At 39.5% G+C, this 5,915-nt stretch overlaps 1 long non-coding RNA gene across 1 annotated transcript; it reads left to right on the forward strand.

The window, feature by feature from the left end:
- The first annotated feature begins 643 nt into the window (after positions 1-643).
- Positions 644-3,455, forward strand: LOC132710364 (uncharacterized). Its single transcript, XR_009621078.2, has 3 exons — positions 644-777; positions 2,000-2,064; positions 3,199-3,455. It is a non-coding gene; the product is annotated as an uncharacterized LOC132710364 (long non-coding RNA).
- The last annotated feature ends 2,460 nt before the right edge of the window (positions 3,456-5,915 follow it).

Raw genomic sequence — 5,915 nt, forward strand, 5'->3', positions numbered from 1 at the left:
AGTTAAAATTAATTAAAATGATTATATAGTTTCGGCTCAGATTTTAAACCCCAAAAATTTAAAACCCAATTTAAAAATCATTACATTTATAGCCCGGCTTGGCGGAACAGCAGGGTCTTGAGGGCACAGCTCATTATTATAAATTAATATAATATAAAGATGGTGGTTGCTATGAAGAAGCAAACGATTTCTCCTCTGGCAGATAGAAATGTGGGCGGTGGGAGTGCTTATCTACTCATTCTGATCAGTCATTGCACCTCTTTCTACCGATCCCTGTGTCATGTAGGACACAGAACTTAATGTTAATCCCACATACCTGTAGGATTTTGTAGGTGGCAAAAACGGCTGCAATCTCAGAGAAGGTGTCACTCTCGGTCCCTTCAAGGACAATAAAAAGCTCTTTCTGCCTTCTACAGCTAAACTTAGGAACCTTGACCTCCCCAGCAGAGAGCAGGTTCAGCATAGCATCCCAAGTCCTTCTGGGGTTCAAATAATTGTCATGAAGAATTTAACCCAGGTGGACATTTGGAAGGAGGTGGAAATGCTGGTTGATCTCTTGGATGGCAAAAAAGAAGTAGAGGTCTTTGCAGCATTGGGTGGATGCTCTCCTAATAAAAGCTAATGTGAATTGATTAGAATAGAACCAAAAAGAAACAGGGAGAAAAAAACAGAAAAAAGCTAAAAGCATACCAAGAAAAAAATTCTGGTTTAAAAAAACCAGAATGATATAAATAAAGCTATAGAAATATAAAGAAGTAACTTCCAATATTCTTCACGGTAATTATAAGTACTTTTATATTTTAACCTCTCTCTCTCTCTCTCTCTCTCTCTCTCTCTCTCTCTCTCTCTCTCTCTCTCTCTCTCTCTCTCTCTCGTTACATTGTAACTTTCTTCTTTTTATAGTCTATCCTGTCCAATCATTAAAAGAATAAGTCATACGAGGATTTTTGTGGACTTTTTATGCAAAAAGACACTAAAGGTGTTTCAGTCACCAATAAAGGTACATCGCCCTTTCATTCAGGTAGTCCTTGATTTACAACACTTAATGACAATTCAAAGTTACAATGGCACTGAATAATAACAACTATGTTATTAATTTAATGACGGTAGTGATTCCCTTAACCATGTGGCAAGAAAAGTCATAAAATGGGGAAAAGCTCACTTAACCAATTTCTCACTCAGCGACATACATTTTGGGCTTAATTGAGGTCGTAAGTTGAGGACTACCTGTACAAGAAATCCATTTGCCCATCTCAGCAAGTTCTGTCCATTTCACCAACCAATTCCTCCATGGTGGGCAGGGCTGAATGTTTCTGAATCTTCCATGTGGAATAGAAAAAAAATGGCTGCTGCCAGGTTAGATTCAAAGTTGACAGTTGCTGCAGCCAACTGTCACTGACCGGGATCTTTGTTCTGTTGCTAGGCAACTAACCTAACGGAACCTCCCTTCTGCTCTCCTTCATCCTGGGCCATGACAAGTCAACACTTCAAGAGCCAAAATAAATGGCAAAAAGGACAAAGGAAAACCTTGTCTTTTCCCCTTCTAGATACCACATGGTTTACTTAGATTACTATTAATCATAATTGGAGTCCTCTGACACTAAATTCCTTGAATAAAATTCTCAGCAAAGTTCATTTCTTCCAGAACTTTAAGTAAAAAAGACCAATTCAAATCCCAGGTCCCCTCAAACTAGCTTCTGGGTGGATGTGGGAAGAAATCACGTTTCACCATCCCCCACATTGGTGGCACTGCCACCATCTCCCCTGCGGACCTCATGGCCAACTCTTTATTTAACAAACCAAGAAACTTTAAAATATAGAGCTTTTCAGTGTCTTACATGACTAGGGAAAGACAACACGGAGAATGCCAAGGGAAAAAAAACTTTCAATCTCTCCCTTAACTTTCTCCCTATTTACTCAATCATACAAGCTATCACTTTCCTGTCTTTTAGTCACCTCTCATTCAAACTCTGATATTTCTGATGTATTCTATTTCTAGAACAGATCGGAAATGAAATTTCACTTCAGATACTTCAGGAATTTTAAAATTGGCTCCAATTTAAGGTAAATAAACCAAGATTTAAAAGAAAAGAAAATTGCAAACAGGCCCTAGTCTTAACTTTAGAGAGGGTTCAAGGGACTGATTGCTTCCATAGCAGGGGTGAAATGTAAAATTTGTTACTACCGGTTCTGTGGGCATGGCTTGGTGGTGGTGGGGTAATCTGACTGGGTGGACATGGCCAACTTTTTTTTTTATTTTAACTTTTCAAAGCATTTTTTCTGCAATTGCAAAAAAAATGCTTTGAAAAGCCTCTGCCGATCAGGAACACAGCTGGGATCGTCAGAGCCTTTTCAAAGCATGTGTTAAACCACCTCTTCTGCTGAAGAGGTTGAAGAAAAAAATGCTTTGAAAAGCCTCTGAGATCCCAGCTGAGCCCCGCGATCATCAGAGGTTTTTTTTTTTACTTTTAAAAGCATTTTTTCGGCGGAAGAAGTTGTAGAAAAAAAGCTTTTAAAAGTTTTTTTTAAAAAAGCCTCTGATGATCGGGTTCCTCAGCTGGGCATGGTGGGGGGGTGGGACACAGGGATTTTTGCTACCGGTTCTCCGAACTACCAACCACCATTGCTACCAGATCGGGCGATCCAGTCCAAACCGGGAGCATTTCACCCCTACTCCATAGCTCTGGGTGACCTTGCAAAAGGACAGCAAAAGTTACCTTGTTCTTGATATATCTTCATCTATTTTCTGGATGAGTCCTGACAGGAAGGATAACCACCAGAGAACAGGGCCTCCAAGGGTATATCTGGGATTTTTCACTAGCATCCTTTTCTCTAGCTTCTCCTTTGCAGTTGGGACCGTGAAGTAGTTTAGGATCCCAAGAGGATAAGTTGTTTCTCAGTGTAATGATCACAATTCTGGGTTTGGAACATCTGCTGCTGCATCTCCAGTGACTACCTTTGATGTAAACATTAGACTGAAGCAACATGCAAAGGTCTTGCATCAGGAAAGAATATATGCATCAGATCACAGGCTGTGTGGCACAAGTTTTGGGACAGGCAGGGACTGTGCTTTTGAATGTACATTTCTTTCCTTTCAAGACAAAAATCAGTTTGTCTCTATCTAAATTGGCAAAGTCCCTGGCATTTCCATCTTGTAGAGTGTTTTGAATTCTTCTAACTCTTCTTGTTCTTGTTTAGAAATAGGAAAGGGGTTGATTCAACGCTTGGATTATGGACCTCTTTCTTCTGCTTCTGATGCTTCTGGTGTCCCAGCAAGTCTCTGGGAAGCTTACACTGAACTGCCCGCTGAGTTTGGAGCACCAGGATGAAAGCTATCCATGGAGCTATTATAGGCCAGGAGACCATCTCATTGGTGTAGTCCTCTGTGCCACAAGAATATTGAGTGAAATGTTGCTTTTCAACATGGCTCCAAATAAAAAGTCTCACTCGTAAGTCGTTAATGTGTGTGATGGAGTTGCATTCCCTGCATTTACACTTCTGTTCTTTTTATTTCCCTGACTCCTATGTTACAGGACCTGTCTAATTTCCTGAATCCTTTTGATTTCCATGGCTTCCCTGTTCTGTCTTCTTTTGCAGAAGAAACTCAAATCCATAGATGGGGCAAGGAAAACACCTGAAAGAATTCAAGATTGATGATGGAAAGAGCTGTAGTTTCCTCTGACCAGCCCTTTTCCATTCTTTTATAACATCTCATTGATAGCCATTCTCTCATTCTTATAGAAAGAGAGGATGAGTTGTTTGCAGAATCACTTTTCCTGGCCACCTATGAACAAGCATCTTCTTTTTATGATGGTTCTACTCTAATGATTCAATTAGTTTGAAACCGAGTTAATGAAAATCAGCACTACTACAAAATGATATATTTTTAACTTTTAACCCTGGTGTTGGTTAATCTCAATCCCATCTTCTGAACAATAATAAAATGGTTGACTATTATTTGCCCATGGTTATGGATCAGTATTAGCATAAGGATCTAAAGGGTAATAAATAAACTTGAACATTATTTTACAGTCAGACATTTAATGATATGAATAGAATCATCCGCTTCATTATGACCATTGAAGAGATCAACAAGAATCAACCGTACCTCCAAAATGTCACTCTTGGCTACAACATCCAGAATGACTATTTTAACACAATTGGCACTTCAGAAGCTTTGCTAGACATGCTCTCTACCGGAGATGCCAATGTTCCCAATTACAGCTGTGGAAGGAAGGACAACCTTTTGGCTCTTCTTGATGCAGCTGCCAGTGATATCTCCATCCAGATGTCAACCTTAGTAGGCACTTACAAAGTGGCACAGGTTTGTGTGCGTGTTTGTGTTTCTCTATCTGGTCAAGTGAATGGAACAATAGATCCAACCATTTTGTTTATATTAGTTAGTTTACTTTATTGTCATTGAACCTTGTATAATGAAATTAAATGCCGTCTTCAGTGTTCATCATACATAAGAAAACTATAAAAATAAAACAAAAACACACATCCTTCACATTCTATACAATTGAATTGAAATCCACTGATACTGCATTAATATAACACTATAAAATAGAATTCAATATAGTTACTGCACTGGCATAGAAGCTATCTTTCAGCCTCTTTGTCCTTCTTTTTATTATCCTGTACCGTCTGCCAGATGGTTATAGTTTGGGGGGGGAAAAGGGGTGCCCAGGATGAGATGGATCTTTAAGAATGTTTTGAACTTTCTTAAGGCAGCGGGAGCTATAAAGCTCTTCCAAAGAGGGGAGAGGGCAACCAATGATCCTCTGGGCAATGATGCTAATCCTCTGGAGTGCTGTCCAATCTGCCACTCTGCAATTGGCAAACCATACATAGATGCAGTAGGTTAAAATACTCTCTATGGTGCAGTGATAGAAGGTCACCAATTTTTCACCAGTGCTTTTGACCAGTGCTGCAATATGAGTTCCCCAGGTCAGGTCGTCTTTTATGATAACACCCAAAAACTTAAAACTGCCCACTTGCTTTACTTGGTCTCCATTGATAACCAAGGCTTGGATGTCTGATCTATTCCTTCTGTAGTCCACTATAAGCTCCTTGGTCTTATTGGTGTTAAGGACCAAATTATTGTCTCCATACCATGAAAGCAACAAGTCTACCTCATCTCGATAGGCAGACTCATCTCCTCAGAGATGAATTCCACCACTGTTGTAATTAAATAATAGAATTGCTGGCATGAGTAGGAATATAGTCATGTACATAAACAGTACAGAGTGAGGGAATCAACACACAACCCTGTGGTATACCAGTATTAAGAATAAGGGTTGAGGAGATATGAATTATGGAATTCAAGAACTGCTTTCCACTGTGGTCATTTCAGTTGTCATTCCTATGGCTTACGATCCAGAGTTGGGAAGGATCAAAGCAATCATATCCTCTCATGACACCATCCCCATTGCTTTGGGGCTTTCTGCTACACATTTGAGAAAGTTAGCAGAGGTTCTGTGTCTAGTCAAATTGTCTTCTGTGTAAAAGGAAACTGGAGCAAAGATTGAAAGTTCTTGTTTTGTAGATTATTTTAGCCAAAATAATATTTTTCAATGGTAACATATTCTAGATTCATGGAAAAAGTCCCAGTGAATTATCTTACTTATGCACACCCCTTACAGACCTCTTAGGAATGGGGTGAGGTCAACAATAGACAGTTTAAAGTTAAAATTAGGGGATGTTGAGGATGTAACAAAAGAGTCAGGTAGTGCATTCCAGGCATTGACCACTCTGTTGCTGAAGTCGTATTTTCTGCAATCGAGTTTAGAGAGGTTTACCTTGAGTTTGTATCTGTTCTGTGCTCGTGTATTGTTGTGATTGAAGTTGAAGTAGTCATTGACAGATAGGACATTGTAGCGGATAATTTTGTGTACTACGTTTGGGTCGGACCG

This window comes from Pantherophis guttatus, chromosome 2 (genome assembly GCF_059756535.1).
Source record: "Pantherophis guttatus breed Tessera chromosome 2, ASM5975653v1, whole genome shotgun sequence".
Taxonomy (NCBI): domain Eukaryota; kingdom Metazoa; phylum Chordata; class Lepidosauria; order Squamata; family Colubridae; genus Pantherophis; species Pantherophis guttatus.